The sequence below is a fragment of the Chiloscyllium punctatum genome, chromosome 17, assembly GCF_047496795.1.
Source record: "Chiloscyllium punctatum isolate Juve2018m chromosome 17, sChiPun1.3, whole genome shotgun sequence".
Classification (NCBI taxonomy): domain Eukaryota; kingdom Metazoa; phylum Chordata; class Chondrichthyes; order Orectolobiformes; family Hemiscylliidae; genus Chiloscyllium; species Chiloscyllium punctatum.
This window is the reverse complement of record NC_092755.1, coordinates 34,703,379-34,723,788: the sequence shown is the minus strand read 5'-3', so window position 1 is coordinate 34,723,788 and position 20,410 is coordinate 34,703,379.

Here is a 20,410-nt window from a genome sequence, read left to right as displayed (position 1 = left end):
TGTCCAAAATCTGCAGTCCTCACTTTTGCCTGATGTTTAACAAGACTTTGCATGACTGTGTGTAAAGGTTAACTCAATATCCATTGAAATTTGAGCACATTCAAAGTAGCCATTGATCATTTTATTTCAAATTTTAATTGATAATTTCTGGAGAAAATTCAAGCATTTTTGCTGGTGGGGACATTTGCACAATACTCCCAAAGGAGCTTCACTGAATGTCCCAGATCCACACGAATGCCCATTCCTTCATTCGAATAGGTAATCACCAATTAGGGTTTTGGTCTGCTTCATTGTTATAGCAAATGAACAATTATTCATATTAGACAACTTTTCTAGAATTCTTTGATGATATAGTATTCATAAAGGGGGGACAGTGATTGTCCAATAGACTTTTGATAAGGTATGGCATAAAACGTCAGTGCATAAGATTGAAGCACATCGTATTTGGGGTAAATTATGTGCTGGGATTAAGGAAAAGTAAAATAGATCATTGAAAACTGAAATGAAAACGTAAACCTCTGGAGAAATTCTGCTGGGCTGGTTGCATCTGCGTAGAGAGAGCAATATCACTTCACCTCATGCAGAATTTGGATGCAAGGAGGAGAGTCAAAATGGACTCAAGATGTTAACTCTGTTTCTCTCCCCCGAGATGTTGCCAGACCTTCCGAGATTCTCCAGCAAATTCCATTTCTAGCATGGAATGCTCGTAAAACTGAAGACAGAGAACCTTCACCAGTGCCTCCGCTGGAGTATTGTACACAGTTGCCAATACCACTTCACACAGAAGATACAAATAAAGAAGGGAGAATGCAATATCAACTTAATACATTGATTCCAGCTGTAACAAACTTCATTTATACGAAACGACTGAACACGTTGGGACTCTTCTCCTTAGAGAAGGAAACTGCGAGGAGATTTGATTGAATTTTCAAAATCCTAAGTGTTTTGAATGGAACCGATAGGGACAACCTGTTTCTGCTTGATATTCAGACATGCAAGGTGATGGTGTAGTGATACTTTCGCTGAACTACAACTCCAGAAATTCAAGAGTGTTCTGCCTATCCAGATTTGAATTCCAACACAGCAGATAGTGAAATTTGACCTCAATAAAAATATACGCAATTAAGAATCAATTGATGACTATGAAACTGTTGTTCATTGCGGCAAAATATCCACTAATATCCTTCAAAGGAAGGAAATGTGCCATCCTTACCAGGTCGGGCCTACATGTGACTGAATTTAGTTTGGCATGATGTGTCTATTCAGTTTTGGTGCTGCATTTTGCTTTTTTGATCTGATCTGAGCTCAGCCAACTTACCACACCGACCTTGAATAACGATGAACATTTTATAAACTCACTGGAAGAGGTGGCTTCTCAAATCTCCCCATCGAGAAGTAGAATTTACGTTTTGCGCATAAGCCCTTCATCAGACATGATGAAGACACATTCCTTGAAACGTTGCCTCTCTTGTTCATCGGTTGCTGCCTGACAGGCTGTGCTTTTCCAGCACCATACCAGTCTATGTTCGGAGAATTAAAATCCCCGAAGATGACAACTGTATTGCTCCTTCAAGTCTCCCCATTCTCCCTGCATATTTCTTCCATGAATGATGAAAACAAACAGTAACTGGACATTTTAGTAACAATGGGAGACGTATGATTTTAAATAAGACAATAATTTTTTTTAAAGGACTGTTTGGAAAGACTGTTGGATTTTATGTCTTTGTGTGGATATAAGTTTTGAAATACATAGAGTGGGGAAGGGGGAATATAGCTTATTTGAAGCTTCAGAAGGTTTTGGACAAGTTTCTAGTAGGGCGAAAGTATAAGTCAGAAGAGCAAATGGCCCCTTAAAGATCCAGGAGGCCGTCAATGTGTGGTACTATAGGAGATACGTGAGATCCTGAACACATGTTTTGCTTCAGTATTTGCTGTGAAAAAAGACATGGAATCTGAGGAACTTGGACAAATATGCAGTGATGTGCTGAAAAGATTCCGCAAAAAATGAATTGTTGATTATTTGGGGGAAACAAACTCAACTGATTCTCTTGTGCCCTTTAGGGAATGACATTGACTTCCTAGCCGGGTTTAGTTCACAAGTGACTCCAGACCCACAGCAATATTGTTGACTCTAAGCTGCCTGCGAGCAATTAGCAGTGAGCAATGTTTGCTGGTCTATCCATTAATCACGTCACCTGAAGAATATATATGGACCATTGCATACTTCCATCCTTGCCTCTGCAAACACTTCCTGCTGCAGTAATTCGTTCTGGCTTTGTTATATCATTTAAGCCTTTTCCACTCTCTGTAATACTCTCACCACCTCCAGCAACTTCAACTCTCCCTGTTCCTATTATGTCATTAAATCCTGACAATGTTTCCTCTTCCGACTGAATCGTCCGCAAGTAGACACCTTTGTACTCCATTTAACAAATACCTCCATGTTTTGTCTGTTAATAAAACAGACTGTCTCTTTAAAATTATTACATGATTTTTCAAAGGTCTTCTGAGCGTCTCTGAATCGAATCAGATGCTTTCTGTCTTGAGTGAGGAGCAGGTAGGAATTTCTTGCTGAGGTTTGTGCTGTTTCAATAGAATGTCCTTTTGTTGAATGTTTCACACTGTTCCTTCAAATGTTTTCCACTGTTCACTGAGAGACACTTACATCAGGCTGCTTACATTGTTAACCTTGGTCAGTTCTCCTCTCAAAATCATATAATTGGCTTTGTTTCTGTTTTCACATGTAACGTGTCCTTTCTATAGTCAACTTAAAACTTCATAATTCCTTTGAATTTCACTTCACCACAATTTCCCGGAGGAACTCTCAACATGACATCACTCATTCACTCAGCTTCATCACCCGACGATTGATCTGAGATAGTTAATTCCCAAGACAGTTGCACAACGTGTTATTAATAGAAACACCGACATAGAAATTAACTGAACATCTCTTCGTATATCACTCTTGCCAGTTGACTGTCCAAGATTGTATGGAGATTGAAGTCCCGTGAAATTATCAGAGTGCCTTTGTTACATTTTCCAATTAATTCCTTTTTATTGAATGATGAACAATGAAATGCTGATAGGCCATAAAAAGACTGTTCCCCTCCTTGTATTGTGAACGTATATCGCGCAGAATTTGCATTTAGATTAATTCATCTGCATAATCTGTGGCCAAACGCTTTCTCTGTAATGGCTTTGTTGCCAATTTCTGCCCGAGTTACCCATCCTGCATTCCCATTGGGCCTAAGTCTCCATGAGGTTGTGTCCAATTACATATTAATGAATACCTTTGAACCTTGTGTTCACCCTGCAAACACGTCCCTCTGGTGGTTAAATTTCATTTATCTTTTTTGTCACAACTCCATATATCTTATTGTAGATCGTTTCTTCATTCCTGAAATGAACAGTAAAATCTAAGATTTGACCACAATTTTCTGTTCTAAATCTTTTCACTGATGTGCAGCTTTATTTAAACGTTGGCCCTTTTTGTTCCATTCTGATTGACTGCAGCCACAACTTCATGCCATTCCGATGCTTTACATTTTCCCTTGGAATTAGTAAAGCTCCTTTCACCAAAACACTCTCGCTGGATCTTCTCTGGTGTGTAAGGCCCCACCCATAAACCTACCGACATGATTGGCCAAGACACTGGTCCCAGCACGGTTCCATTGGTGCCCAGTGAAATCGAACTTTTTTATTCACTCGTGGAATGCGGAGGTCTCTGGCTGGACAGCATTTTTTGCTCATCTCTAGCTGTTGTTGAAGTGAATGTCTTTCTGAGGCATTTTGGAAAGCAATTGACAGGCAACCGCTTTACTCTATTTATGGAGACACACCATAACGTCCATGGCAAGTGAGGATGGCGGATTCCATTCTGCACAGGGCATAAGTGCATCAGATGGTGTTTTTTCAACGTCAGCAATTATTTAATGCTCATTTGCAGAAATGTAAATTCCAATGTTTTAGAAACATGTATTTAATATTTAATGATTTTTGTCTGTTGGGATTCGAATCTATGTCCGAAAACCATGAGCCAAGATTCCGGATAATACCACTAGGTGATCAAATCGCCAGCTGATAGTTTGCTCAGTCCAGTGCAACATGAGTCAAACGCCTTATTCCTATACAATTGGTTGATCCGTACACCTTCTCCCACGTTGGTGATTTTACTCAGTGTCACTCCATGTAGTATCCCTCATTGTGTGGATCTAATTGCTGCCTCTGTTATCGCCTCTCGCTCTTGCAGCTACTCCCGATCCTGAGCAAACTGAATTCCCCACTCGAAAGAGACGAGGTAGCACAGGCCAAGAATGGACACTGGGAGTTATCAGATTTCTGTGGTACTCAATGCCATTCTACACGTGCAACTCATACTGCATCAGTCTAATTTCTATCCTTTCTATTTTCTCTCTCCAACAAATAATCAGGAAGTTCCTGACTCAATCGACTCCCCAACTGCTGGGTGGCTCGTCCATCACTTCATTGAAGATGGTTGGTCAACCAGTGAGACAAAAGCAAGAGAGGTCTGGAGCCTTCGATAAATCATGTAGTGAGGTAAGATCACACACAGTACACAGAGCAGAGAGCAATTAGAGTTTTCCAAACATCGGCGAATGAGACATACATAGATAAAATGCTGAAGGGGGAGAAAAGTACAGATACACCCGAGGCTCAATCAACAGCCCTAATTTCAGATTGGTGTACTAAAATAGCATAGGGAGTTCAAAGTTATGAATCCAGGCCTGTGTTGTCTTAGTTAGCATCAGTACAACAGAGGTGAAAACAGGCCACCCACGAAAGGGTAATAAAGATAACTGGAATCTTTCTGTTCTGTGCTCCCTGTCCAACATTTTATTCATGGCATAACTTATGGACGCGTGTCTTCAACCATTCTAACTCCAAGAACAGTTCCAATCACTGTAACATCCTGCCCACTCTACAATCCCTGCATGTAGTTCAAGTGCACTCGAAGGCAGACTACCATCCCTAATTCTGCAACTTTCTTTAGTTTCTACAAGCTGCCTGATCTCGATTTTCTTCTCTTCCAGTTACTGAAAACATAGGGTCACGCAGCACAGAAACAGACCTTTCAGCCTAACTGAACAATGCTGAAAGATTTCCCAGAAGAAACGGGTTACAATTTCCAGCGTTTGGACCCTGCCCCTTATAATCTTAGTCTCTCCATGTACCTGCCCAAATGTCTCTTACATGTGGTAATTGTATTTCTTTCTACTATTTCTTCTCAATTCATTCCTTCCAGGTGCAATCGTCTAATAATGTTGTCCCTTAACTACCTCATTAAATCTTTGCTCTCTCACTCACGTTTCTGCCCTCTACTTTAAACCTCACCTTCTCTTGGCTATTCACCTTACTTAAGCCTCCATATTCTAATAAACGCTTATAATGTCACCCTGTCGCGTCCTATATCCAAAAGAAACAAAGACGACAAACATCTCCAACATAGTGACTCAACGCTCTGGCCAATGCAGACATGTGTGCCAAATGCTGCTTTCTTCACCCTGCCCCATGGTAATGTCACTTCCAAGAAAAAATGTAGCTGCACCCCTTGTCGTCCCACCGTTCAACAACACTGCCCAGGCCTCAGACATTAACTGTGTTGGGCCTCCCTGGTATTTCTAAACACAACCCCACACCTGAATTAAATTCCATTGTTCTTTTCTTTGCCCATTGACCGAGTTGAACAAGATTTTATTTGGTAACCGCATTCACTGCCAACTCTACAATTAAGCTTGTTATCCACAAACTTACGAAGAATTATTCCTACATTTTAACCAAATCACTTGTGTAAATGATGCAATCAAAAGACACAGCACCGAGCCTTGTGTCACGCCACTGGTCACAGACCTCCAGTTTCAACAAAAACCTTCCACCACCACCCTCTGTCTCCTGCTGTCAAGCCAATTGAGTATCTCTATCCCTCCCTGATTCCATGTGGCCTTACGTTACTAACCAAGATGCTATGTGAAACCGTGTTTTAGGTCATGCTGAAGTCAGTCCAGACACGCTTTTCAACAAACGCAGTCAAATTTGTGACATCTGACATTGTATGGACAAAGCCATACAGACTAACTTTAATTAATCCTTGGCCTTTCCAAACACATTTAACTCCTGTCTGGCAGAATCGCTTTTGCAACTTTTCCACAACTGACATCTGGCTATTTGATCTTTCTTTACGTGGGATTACCCCTCACCCTTTGTTAAATAGTGGAACAGCACAATATTCGTACTCATAGATTCATAAAGCATGGAAACTGACCCATCTGTTGATACCAACCATAATCTAAAATTAAACTCGTCCCGCATGCCTTCTCCTGGTTCATATCCCACCAAGCCTTCCCTAATCAAGTACCTATCCAAATGTTCTTATGATTGTAATTGAACCCACATCCACCCCTCCCTCGGGAGGTTCATTCCGCACATAAAGCATCCACTATATAAAAGTTGAATCCTCTTTTTCTTAATAAACGTATCGATCCTTTAATCTAAAATAAATGTGGCCCTCCTGTTCAAATACCCCATTCTGAGAAAGGACAGCGTCTATTAACTCTATCTATATCCCTCATTATTTTAAAACTTGGATAATGTTGCTTCTCAACATCCTGGTTCCAGTGAAAAGAGACTTCAACCTACACAGCCTTCCTTCAAAACTCAACCTTTCAATAACTAGCAACATCCTGGTTAATTTCTGCTGAACCTCTGCCATCTAAAGAATATCTTTGCAACGTTTTCAAGAAAAACGGGTAGACAATAAAAACAATCCGATGAGTCCTCAGGAACAAACCCAAAACAAGCAGACACAACGCAAAACAAAATCTACAGCCACATTAACTTATATCAAAGGCGAATCAGAAATGACTTCCAGACTGTTCCAACCCCTTGGCATCATGATAGTCCACAAATCTAACAATACACTTAAACAGCGACGAATGAAACTAAATATCCATTAGATATTACCAGCAAAACCGACGTCATTTCCAAGTTACCATCCAAGAACTGTAGAAAATACATGAGAAAAACTAGCTGGAAACGTGCCACCAGCGTACATGAACACCAATTGTCCACCAAATGACATGACGTACTGTCACTAGTTTCCATGCACACAGACGAAGAAAGAGACCACTTTGACCGTGACAACTGCAAACAGCCTAAGACAGGCGAAACAGAAACACACACGAGAATTTTGAGACCCATAACATTCTAACCAGAATTCAAACAATAAACGCAGCGATTTATATCCTACCTGCCTTCCCGTGAGAAAAAGAAACCAAAATAACATCACCCACCTTAAGAGACCAAATCTTTTAAGTAGAGAAGCAGGACATACCACCAACACTTCACCGGAGACTCTCACTGATGCTGTTACCAAGTATGGTGACGAAACGTCTGAAAACAAATGTTCATGCTCAGAGAATTAACTTTAGACTTATCATCAACCTGAGCTATAAATCTTCTAAATAATCACTAATATCGTTCCTTTAACTGGTCGACCAGACGTGTACACAGTATTACAGAAAAGGCCTCATCAATGACTTGTACAATTTCAATATGACCTCACCAACCTTGTACGCAATGCACTAAGCATGTAAAGCACTGTCCCTTCCATTCTGTGATGAAAAATTCTAGAATTGTGTTCCTGAACCCGCAGTTGCCGCTGCTCTGCAACACTGACAAAGGTCCTGGCATGAATTGCATTTGTTTTACCTTTGCTTCTTGCACCAAATGCATTACCTCATATTTATTCAAATTGACTTCCATCGACAGCTTTTCAGCCCATTCCCTCATATCAGCAAGCTCCCTTTGTCATCTTAGAAAACCTCTCTCACTGTCCTCTTTGCCGCCCTCCTGTCTTCCAGAACATCATACATGGTAATTGTAGGAATATCTCTGCAAAGAGTTCTACAACTTATTAGCTAGCTTCCTACAATATCCTGAAATACACTTCATCAGTTCCTGAAATTGATCTACCTTTGTGTTTTACAACCTTTCCACCTTGCCTCTTCTACAATTTGAACTCTTTATTCTCTCACATTACACATATGCCACATAGTATTGGGCTCCACAACTACGTGGAAAAGACCTTGAACATTCACCCTATCCATGGCCGTCATGTTTGTATAAACGTCTGTAAGGTCACCCCTCAGTCTCCGATGTTCCAGGGAACGCAGCCATAGCTCACTCAGCCACAACCGTTGCAAAATCTTGAAAACATTTTTCTGAGCTTTTTCAAGATTCATAACATCCTTCATTTAGCATGGTGATTGGAGTTACAGAGGATTCCAATTATGGCCCAAATTTATTTAGAATCTTAACCATCTCCTGAAATCGTTCGACACATCGATGGCCTCATTGAGCTTTAGGTGCCCCTATTTCCTCCCAGTTACTCTCTGGCCCTTAATATATCATAGAATCACTTTGAATTCTCATTAAACTTCTCTGATGATGCGTTCTCATGTCTCGTTTTTGCATTCCAGATTTCCATTCAATGTGCATTTCTCCAATCTGTGTGCTGCCCAAGCGATTCACCTGATCTAACTGACTATACCTGACATGTCTGCCTTTTCCATGATCAGAGTCTGAGTAGTCATCCAGTGTTTCCTAATTCTGGCAGCATTGACCATTCCACTAAAAGGAACATGCTGGCCCTGGATGCTCGTTTTATCGCACTTTGAAAATATTCCCACTTCCTTCGACATCCCTGTTTCCTACAAAGAGATTCCTCCAATCACAGTTTGAAAGTTCATGCCTCATACTATCAAGATTGGTCTTTCCCCATTTTATCAAACTTAACCTTGTGAGAAAAGCCTGTCTTTTCTCATAACTATTTTCAAAAGAATTGAATTCTGATCACTTTGTCTCTTCCTGACACCCCAGTCCATTTCCCCTCAGGAAGGTAATATTTTTTCCCCTTCCTCCAGTCGGGCCATTTATTTATTGATTGGGCGTTTACTGGAACGCAATGAACAAGTTCCTCCCTGTTAAATGCTTAACACTGGCAGTCCCAATCTAGATTTGGGAAGTTTAAAAACCCCTACCATTACAACCCTATTGTTATCATTGATATTTGAGATCTCCCAACATACTTGTTCATTAATTTTCAACTGATTATTCGGGATCAGTAGCACAATCATATCAAACTTCTTCTTCTGATTCTATTCTCGTTCCTCAGTTCCACTAACATAATTTCACTCGGTGATCCCACAGGAGTATCTTCTATATGTACTGCTGTGATGAATAATGCTGTTAAAACAAACCACCACCTCTCCTTTCTTTCCACCCTTATACTTTTCCTGTAGAGTCTGTACCTTGAAACAATGAGCTGTCAGTCCTTCACTGCCCCAAATGTGTTTCTGTAATATGTCTAATACCGCAGTCCCATGTTCCCATCCATGACCTGATTTCATCTGCCTTAACTGAGAGGAATCTTGCATTAAAATAAATGTTGTTAATCATCAGTTGTCCCTTATTGCCTGCTGCATTATTGCCTGCCTTGCCAATTGTAATTCCTCTTTTACTTGTGTTCCAGCCTCAAACCTCTAGCTGACCTTACAGCTGTTTCAAGTCCAAGATCCAGCTAGACTACATTAAATCCTCTTGAGTAGCCGTAACGTTTCTCCCCATTTGGATGTGGATCCTACTCCCACCCCAATTCAGGTTTTTTTTCACCCTGTCGACACGTGATGCCACCTTCGGGGACCTATGGACTTGACTATCAACGTCACTTCGTTCCTCAGTACTCCACTAGGGCCTACAGTTCATTATGTATATCCTTCACTTATCATACTTACTACAGGATATTACCTCACACCGATCAGAAGTAAACTCCATCTGCCATTACTCTGCACTTTTTATCATCTGATTGCTCAGTTTCGGAACATTTACCACATTTATTGGATGTGTTCGATCAACCTTGAAAATACCGTTTGATGATAAACATAACTGAAAATGAATTTGCCAAAATCCAAGTTACGTTCCTGGTCCATAGTATTGGACACGGGCAGGTGGCTATTCAAGATGGAAGCACAAAGATAATTGGGGAATTCCCCATGCCATCGACAAAGCAGGACTCCTTTTACTCAGATTGAACGGATTTTAGCGAATGATTGTTCAGAATTTTAGCCATTTGGCTGCTCGAGTGACGATTTGCTAAAGAAAGGCATGAAGTTTCATTCGACGTCGAATTGTTAGAAGGAATTTGACTTCCTGAAAACGATGTTAACCACCGTCCCGATCTTAGCTTCATCTGATTGCTCAAAGTCATTCAATTTGGCTCTCAATCGCAGTAATGTGGCTATCGTTGCTGTGCTCCTGCTAAAGATGACGAGAAGATAGAAAAACCTATTAGGTATTTCCCCAAAACGTTGAACGTTCATCAGCAGAAATAGTCCACATTTGAAAAAAAGACTTGGATCTTGGTGTTGGTCTGACTAAAATGACCATTCTCTGCCCTAATCATCACCCATTGAAGTTTGTAGCATAACTGAAGGTCAAAACTGTCAGACTGTTTCGGTGAAGCCTGTTGGTGCATTCATTCAATTTGGAAGTTGTGGATGTGAAAGTTCTTGAAAACGTGCTTGCCGATGCATTATTAAGACTTCAATGAGAGATGGTGACCAAGTGGTTAGCACTGCTGTCTCACAGCACCAGGGACTTGGTTCAATTCCAGTCTCAGGTGGCTGTCCGTTTGGAGTTTGCACGTTCTCCCCGTGTGGGCGTGAGTTCTCTCCGGGTGCTCCAGTTTCCTCCCACAATTCAAATATGTGCTGGTCAGGTTAATTAGCCATGCTAAATTGCCCATAATGTTATGTGCATTAGTCAGGGGCAAATTATTGAGTCTTATGTAAAATCGAAATGACCTAAAAGAGTTATTACAATCAAATGGGAAAGATATGTGGAAATAAACGGGGTAAATATGGAGTAGGGGAATGGGTCTGTTTGGTTTACTCTTCAGAGATTAGATTAGATGACATTACAGCGTGGAAACAGGCCCTTCGGCCCAACACGTCCACACCGACCTTCCAAAGCGCAACCCAAATATACCCCTACATTTACCTCTTATCTAACACTACAGGAAATTTAGCATGGCCAATTCACCTAACCTGCACATCTTTGGACTGTGGAAGGAAACCGGAGCACCCAGAGGAAACCCACGCAGAAACGGGGAGAACGTGCAAACTCCACAGTCAGTCGCCTGAGGCGGGAATTGAAGCCGGGTCTCAGGCGGTGTGAGGCAGCAGTGCTAACCAATGTGCCACCGTGCCAAGGGGCGGTGTGGACTTGTTAGGACAAATGGCCTGTTTCCTTCCATAGAGAATCTAATTGGCCGGTTTGGTAGTGGAAGAGCAACAGACGAAATCCTCATACACTTTTATGTTTGCATGTTTATAATCAGTGGATATATGTTAGTACCGGAGTACTAACCAACTTTATTCAGGTTTTCAAAAACGAAACCACCATTGGAAATTAATTTTTTAAAGTAGAGGTGTCAGAAAGCTGGTTAGGTGTCCTCGATGTTTTAAGAGGGATTCCAAATCATACCAGGTTCCAAAATGTCTGAAATTTGAACGGGTTATTGGGACTCTTTGTGTCTTTACCTATCAGCAAATGATTCAGGTAGAGAGCTTCCCAGTCTTTAAAATAACAATGTGTAATAAAGTGGGAGCGGCCACTTCTCGAGCTGCGCGGGTCAGTTAAGTTCTAGGGTTAGTTGAGTCTGGGTGACAGTTGAAAGTGGATGGCATCCCCTACTTTCTTCATTTCTGACTTTGTAACCTATAATGTTTGTGTAATTTCACTCTTCGTGCTAAGTGATTTACTTATTAGGATTGTCATACATATTTTGGAACAGCATCATTAAGTCGGGATCGCCTGTCCACCTCGGATAGGATACATTATTTAGTTATTCTATTTTTGGATCGTTCTGTTTCATTCCGTAATGTTCAAAATAGTAATATGTGTTGATAACTAGGCAGTCTGACCAGCGAACTCAGTCTGGGAATAACCACTATATACATTGCTTCAATAAATAGAATGCCGACAGTGTGGTCAAAGGCCATTCGGCCGAACACGTCCACTGTGAACCACTGAGGACTACCACACGCAGACCCATGCCCTTACTTCTCCACATTTAATCCAAACTAATGCACCTAATCTACGCATCCATCACGACTGTGTGCAATTAAGCATGGCAATTCAACTAATCTGCTTTTTTCGCATTGCATGAGGAAACAAGAGCAAACGGTTGTCGGCAATGGGAAAATATACAAACTCCACACAGACAGCTAACTGGGAGGTTGGGGGTGGCGGTGATCGAACTCGTTTCCCTGGTACTGGGGCACAGCACTGCCCACCACTCAACCACTTTGCCATTCCAGTGACATGGTACGGTCTGGGCGACTTGCTGAAAAATGTTTTGAGGAATCAGCTCTTGTCCATAACAATGTACAATAACCATGTTCATTAAAACCCATGGATTAACGAGTCAGGGATGGAATGAATATGATATTGAATCGGAGACAGAGAGCACTGGGTTTCATGGCTGAAGAGACTCGAGGGGATGACCGTGATACCTCCCTGTCACGAGTATCCAACCATCAATCTTTCTGACAAATGGAATGAAATGCATTGCAGACCAAGTCAGCAGACAATATTTGGGAGGCGGAATGTTGAACGACAATGTGAACAGAATGTTTGATCACATGTAATGCAGGTTGATAAGTTTGTTTACATCTCGACTGAATATCCAGAATTAAAACAGTAACAAATAACAAGATATGTAATGTGACAGTGAGTATCAGTGGGGACAGAGCTCATTCCGAGCTGCTGTAGAGACACTGGGCTGCGTAACCTCCATTTTCCTTTAATTATTCTGAGAAACGTATTGAACGCTACGAGATCCTCAGGAGACAAGTTATTCATAAAGGGCACAGACAACCTCATAATTACTAATCTATTCATTTTTGTTTTAGAAAGTGGAATGTCTCTGAAACGCGATTTAAATCAAAATCAGCTTTCTGAGATTTGTGTATTTAAAGGATATTGGCAAAAGTCTTTTTTTTGCAAGTTAAAGAAGAAACAGAGTCCCGCGTGATGCAAGAGTCACCAGCACAAGTAGTTGCACCAGGAATGGTGCATGTGGTCAAAATATAACGAGGTTCCACGCCTGGACCCATCAAGAAAAGCAAAATATTAAAGATAATGCAAATCTGAAATGCAAGCACAAAATCGTGGAGGAATGCAACAGATGAGGCAGTATCTGAAGAGAGAAACTGAGTTAACATATCGAGTCTCATCTGAAGCTTTTGTGAAAATCAGATTAGACTCAAAATTTTAATTCTTTTCTTCTCTGCTCTTATACTGCTGAGTTTCTCTCCAGCATTTTCAATTGGCGCAATGGCACGAGACAGACATTTATGGTGGTGGTTTGCTTTTTTGAAATGATAGCCTGTTACCAGCATTGTTCCACCGAGATTGGTTCTGAATTGTCATTGTTTGTGATTTCCTATAAGTGAATTGGATGGGAATACAGAAGGCAGAGTTAGTAAGTTTGTGGATGACAACAAAATTGTTGGCACAGTGGACAGTAAAGAAGCTTTTCTGATATTTAAAAAAAGACCTTGACCAAATTGGCTAATATGGTGGCATATACCAGATCGAGTCGAACCGAAATAAAAGCCCGGTGCAGACAATACCCCATCTCCTGGTGTTCAACACAAATGTGTTCTCCTTGATCTTTAAGATGTTTTATCCTCTCCCGAGTTACTCTCTTGTTCTTAAAGTCGCTGTAAATTCCCTTTAGATTATACTTAACCTTTTCTGCCAATATTAACTCATATTCCCTTTTTGGCTTCCTAATTTCTCACTTATGTCCCACATTATTTATTTTGATGAATTCTATTAGAACAAGTTGTATTTATTGAAAGTACGATACATTTCTTATTGCTGAGTTGAAACTCGCTAAAATTATTCATCCATTGTACCTTACTCTAACCAGCCTTACCCTTCGTTCTGAGAGGAACATAATGCCTGTAAACTCGCTTGTCACACTGTTGAACCCGACCCACTTGTCAGGCTGTTAGCAATCAACACCAAACTTATTTCATGCCAAAAAAAATGTGGTATTTCAATTAAAAGCATCATATTTATGGAAAGCCTATTCTTGTCCAATACAATTTTGAAACTAATGGAGTTACTATCGCCAGAAGCAAAGTGTTTGCCCAATTCTACTTCAGTCACCTGCCCTGCCTTATTGCCAGAAGAATGTCTAGAATTGATCCTTCTTTCGTAAGATCATCCAAATTTGATAAAGAAAATTTTGTTGGACACGTGACAAATTCTTCACCATCCAAACTTTTAGCATGTTGGTTATCCCTGTCAATGTTTCGAAATTTAAGCCCCCCTCTCGCAAACCCCCATTATTCCAGTCTTATTATGCTTACATTTATCTGAGATCTCCCTGCACATTTGTTTCTCATTTCCTTTCCTACCGTTGGAGTGCATGTAGTAAAATCCCTTTCTTTCCTTTGTTATTTGTAATTTTTCCCATGTATTTTCACAGGATGCTTTTTCAGAAATAGCTGCCTTGATTGCAGCAATAATTTATTTCGTCAACAAAAACGACTGGCCAATCCACATCTTCTTTTCTATCCTTTGTATACACTTAATACATGGAACTTTGAATTACCACTCTTAAACATCTCTCTGCGATGTTTTTGCAACAGCCATCATATCCAAATCTCATGTTTTTAAAAATGCCGCCAGTGGATCAGGATTCCCTCTAAGACCCCTATCATTGAAAAAAAAATACAAGTTGATTCTACAGAATGGTTATATACTCTTAATTTCTCATCTTTTTTTTTTGAATTGATGTGCTCTCATCACATTCAGAAACTTCTTCATCCGTCCTACTAATTACACTGCTGCTTAGAATACTTCCACTATGAATATCAATATGCATTCTCCCTATCTGAGTGCGGCAGCAAGGTGGCTGAGTGGTTAGTACTGCTGCCGACCAGCAATGGGGACCCGGTTTCGCTTTTAGCCTCTGGTGACTGTGTGTGTGGAGTTTGTACAATCTCCAAACGTCTGCATGGGATTCTTCGGGAAACTGCGGTTTCCTCCCACACTCCAAAGATGTGCACTTTAGCAGACTTTGCCACGCTAAATTGGCCATTTCTTTCAGGAATGAGTGGGTTGGTGCATTAGGCAAGAGTAAATATAGGACACGAGGGAAATGGGTCCGGGTGCGTGACTCTCCAAAGTGTCTGTGTGAACATGTTCGGTTGAAAAGCCTCTTTCCACGCAGTAGGGATTCTATGATATTCTACTCTCTCTCTTTTGAAGATGTTGTTCCAAACCTTTTTGAAAAGATCTTTTGTATTTCAAAAGACATTCCAATGTCACAAGAGATTGAATTCTTGATAAAAAAAACATCTCTTTAAGCATTGATTTTCCTCCTTTCACCTTTGTTCCTTCACCAGTTGAGTTTAGAATTGCGAGTAAACCAGATATTGCGACTTTTATGATTGTCTGTTTTAATCTTCTACCTCAGCTCTTAAATTCACTTTGTACTGCTGTAATCGTTTCGCTAAAAAAAACACATTGTTTCCAATATTTACAATAATTTTTGACTTCTCAATCTCACCATGAGCTATATGCTTCGAACGGTTCAAGGCATTCTTAATCCTAGCACCGGGAAAGCAACAAACCATTACAAATTCATACTCACTGCTGGAGACTCTCCTGTTTAAGCCCATGACAGCAGAGTCCCCAGTAGCAATAATTATACTAAATCTTGTCAAACGCTGTCTAACATAAGAACATTTCGAAGTGTCCAATACGAGACGGCTCCTCCACCTTACTCGGAGAGACTATCCCCATTAACAGTTCAGAACAACCTGTTTGATCGATTCGCAGTTACTGGAGACATGTGACGAATATATTTACCTTTCCTGATAGTCACCCATCTGTCTGACTGATTTTACTCAATAATAACTTTTCTAAATATTCTAACTATCACTCTCTGCACCATTTATAATATTCATAACATTATGCAGAAAAGCAACTTGTTTCATAATGCCTTGTATATTTGTTACTTATCATCACTTACAGAAAATAATGTTAAATTGAATACTTTACAAACACACACGTACACACCACACACACACAAACACACATTTTATACATACACACACCAAATATATGAAAAATAAATAAAACCAAGCATTTTACTAATTAACTCAACAAAGAAAATGCAGTTCATTAAATTCCACGAAGAACAATGTCTTCAACAGAGCTGAACTTGTACAGGACTCTCCAAAATTAAGGCACAACCTGTTTTTGTTTATAAAAACAACTGCCTAATCTTTCGAAAAAGAAAAGACATGACAGTCTTAAAAAAATAAACATTTTATTACATGTGAGCACCTTTCTAGTTTCCGCGCAGACTACCTTTAAAATTTACGTTTGTTTTTTTTTCAAAAAAGAAGTTTGTTTGAAGAAAGAATCGCGATTTTTTGATTTCTTTTTATTTGGTTTCAAATTCTAATAAAATCAAATGGAAAGACCTTACATTAATGTACACACAATACGACATTAACTGCAGAAAAAGTATATTAATCTTTAAATATGTCTGCAATCCTAGAAGAAGCTGTAAGTTGCATACTGTTCCAACAATACTTTTTGAAATTCTTTTCTGACAATATGAAAAACAGTGAGCGTATGCTCTAATTTTTTTTTTTCCCAGATCAAGTTAGACTCGATGGTGTGACTTGACCTCCTGTCGTAGGCCGAAAAGTAGATTTAATTGAAACTTTATCCTAATCACTCTAGCTTTTTGAAATAAAATTCTGATTCTGTGTTCATTCTACAGAACAAACATTCCTTCAGCTCTGACTATTTCAGGCAATGTTACAAAGAACATTATGCAAGTCCATTTAATACACATACGTTGGAGGGAATGTCACTGAAACCTAGTTCAATATTAAAAATGTGCAAACCAAACTGCGTTTCTCTCAACCACATGCCTCGACTACTGCAACACCAAATGTCAGCTTTGAAAAAGATCCAAGAACCGCAATTGGAACAATAATAGAACATAGGAATTAGGAGTGGGCGTATGAACAAAGCAAGTTGGAGTGGCAGTAGGAAAATCAACCTCGCAGTTATCTTCATTAAACACTAGCTCTCAGGTGTAGTCCCATTCTCCAAGCCTATCAATATTCATCTGTAGACTCCTTACCTCCACAAGTGATGGGCTTTCCCGTTGAGGTCAAGAAGCCCCTATGTTTCCACAGGCTGCTAAAATCAGGTGCAACCCGGAATGCATATCTGCTGTCTATGCAAATATTCACTGTCTTTCCATTGGCCCATTTACATGCCTTAGACAAGGAAATCAGCTCCGCGGCTTGCGCTGACAGATGAGAAGAGAGTGACCACCCTTTGACTATCTCGGGGGCAGTCACTACAGCATACCCAATGCAATTCTGGCCTGTTTCCTTGCTCTGTTCCCTTTTCTGACCCATTCAGAAAAGTCTCCACATCTGGATTCTGAAATGGTGAATACTGCAAGTCTGATCTGAGGCTGCAAATTTCATTTGTTCCAGAGACGTAATCATATGGGTCTCCGTCTCCTTCTGTCGGGAGAACGCTAGCAGGATTAAGGATGTTACATCGCTATATTGTAATGTTAGGCATCTCCAATAAAACAGTATTGCATCTGAGCCAACGTGCAGCCGATATATATGCAGTCCTTTTCTCGGACATCAGTAAGGGTACAGCATGTGCGGCCATTAGGGTTAATTCACCACAGCAGATTATATGCCTGGAAGGTACAACAGCCTTCTCAGGTGCCGCCGCGTCTCACAGGCATTTAGACAATCCTGCCACTACGGGGTCTACTTTCGCCAAAAAATAGGCGACGGTCCTCAATTTCCCCCCATGATCCTATAACAGCACAGAGGTCATGCAGCCAAGCTTCTCATCTACTGTTTGTTAAAAGAGCTTGTTTGGATTCAGAATCCCCAGTGTCGGTGTAGTTTGGAGTACCTTTTTCCATTGAACAAAGGCACTCTCGGCCTCCTGGGTCCATTGCAACAGACTCTGGTTCTGCAGCCCCTTTCCATGGGATATGTCACTTAGGGGTGCCTCAAGGGTTGCGTACTGTGGGAGAAACATTCTACAGTAGGAGCACGTGCCTAAACAGGAAATAATTGTCTCTTCGTGTGAGGCTTTGGAATTTGCTGGATTCCTTGATCTCTATCTTGAACAATAGTCTTCCCTTGTTGAGATATTAATTGATATAAGAACTTCACCTGTTTTTGCAAAAATTGTAGCTTTGCAAGACTGGCTTTGTGTCCTTCCCTTTCTCAATGGCAGAGTAACGCAATGGTATCCTTCTCACATTGTTCTTCTGTCAGTGTTGCTAAGAGGCAATCATCTACACACTGTATAAGCGTTGACACCGGGGTGAGAACAAGTCTCAGGACTCCTGTGTAGAGCCTCATTATATATGTTGGAGGAGACACAGTAACCTTGACAAAGTGAATGTATATCATTTCCCTTTGAATGAAAAAGTGAACTAGAATTGACAATCTGAGTGTCCCAGTATACCAAAGAATGCACTTGCTAAATCCACAACAGAGAACCATTTGCTCTTCAGGGGAATTTGAGCTAATATAGCATAGGGGTTGGGAACATACGGGCGCGCAGGAGAACAGTGTAATTGAGTAAATGCAGGTCTTGAACAAACCTCCATTCCTCCGGTTCACCTGGAATGTTTGCCTTTTTGAGTGGAAAAATGGGGTTTCACCCCTGTGAGTTTTAAACGACATAATTCCAATAACAGAAATGTGAATTGGATTGTTTCCCCATTACTGGTTTCACACAATTGGGTTGCGGGAATTCCCTTTCGTGTCAAGACTCCTGATGCACCCATTGAGATCAGGAACCATACTCTCAGCTTTATTGGCGTTGACTGTCTGAACTGGCTTGATTTAGGGTTGATTATGCTGTCTCTGTATCTACCAAGAAGGTAACTGTTGTACCTTTCACATGTAACATAGAGATAGGCATCGACTTATACGCAACACTATCATATTGAGCACATTATCCACGCTTCGCAATCTCAGCGCTCAGTATGGAGGTGGAGCATGTCTCAGTGCTAGTAAGGTTTGTAAAAGAGATTAGCATAAGCGAGTATTCATTGCCATGCCTCAGGGAAAGAGGCTCACCTGTACCTTGTGAGCTGCCCACCTCCACCTCAGCCTTACCCTCTTAAACATCCTGCTGACCAGTCTCCACGGCCGATTGAAGCTGTCTTCAAGAGCATTGTCTTGCCCAGTGGTCCATTGTTCCGCAAGCAAAGCACCCGCCACATCTACCTCTGCCAGCGCCTCTTCTGCGACCTCTTCCTCTTCTGCGACGTCCACCACTGCCTCTCTCTTTTTCTGCAGCCCCTCCCTCAAACGGCTGTGTGACCATTTTCATCACAGTCAGCTGAGGTTCATGTGCTTGCTGTTACATCTTTAGTTTCCGCTCACCCTTCTCTTGGGTCAGCAATTTTTGACCATGTCTCACATGCTGTTCCACCAAATTTTGCTTACCCGTGTTCCAGGTAATATATGTTTTTTTTTAATTTTTTTCTCCATTTCGTCCTTCATTCCATTGATTAAGCTCTTCCTCAGGTGTGCTTCATATGCTGTGATTTGTGACGCTATTATATCCTCGGGTGGTCTCAGTCCATGGGCGTTATGGATTTCAGTGAGGCACGTAACGTACTGGGACACTGTCTCACCTTCTCGTTGTTTACACATTACAATTTCGGTCATGCCAATTCGCACTGAAAATGCATCCCTGCAGCCCAGTTGCCAGCGCTGAAACAAAAGCATTAAAGTCTCCGTTCTGGTCCAATTGCGAATTGGTTACTCTGGCATGGACATTTGTGGTTGGCCAGTTATACTTGATTTTGGGGACATCGGCACCTAGTTTTAGTCCCAGGAAACATTTCATATCATGTGACGTGGGACCGAACTCTGTACAGAACTTTGTAACTTCTTCGGCGAGTTTATTATCTCCAAGTTCGCATGGTTAGGCAACTGCCCATAGGCACTTACCTTATTCTTCATGGTCTATAGCCGGTCGATCAGGCCTGGATATCCTTCCGGTCGTGCAACGTTAACCTTTGGGACTTGCAGAACTACCTGGTTTGATGATCGTACACCAGTACTCTCGCCGTCTGATTGTGGACAGAACCTGAATGCCTTTCCGTCTTGGAGTGGCCGTCTTTCTTTTGGGCTTCTTGCCTCAGTTGGTTGCGGGTTTGGTGTGCTCTCAGTGTTTCGGCAGATTCGGAGGCTGCGGCCGTTGGCTTGCAATCTTCGCCAGGCGGATC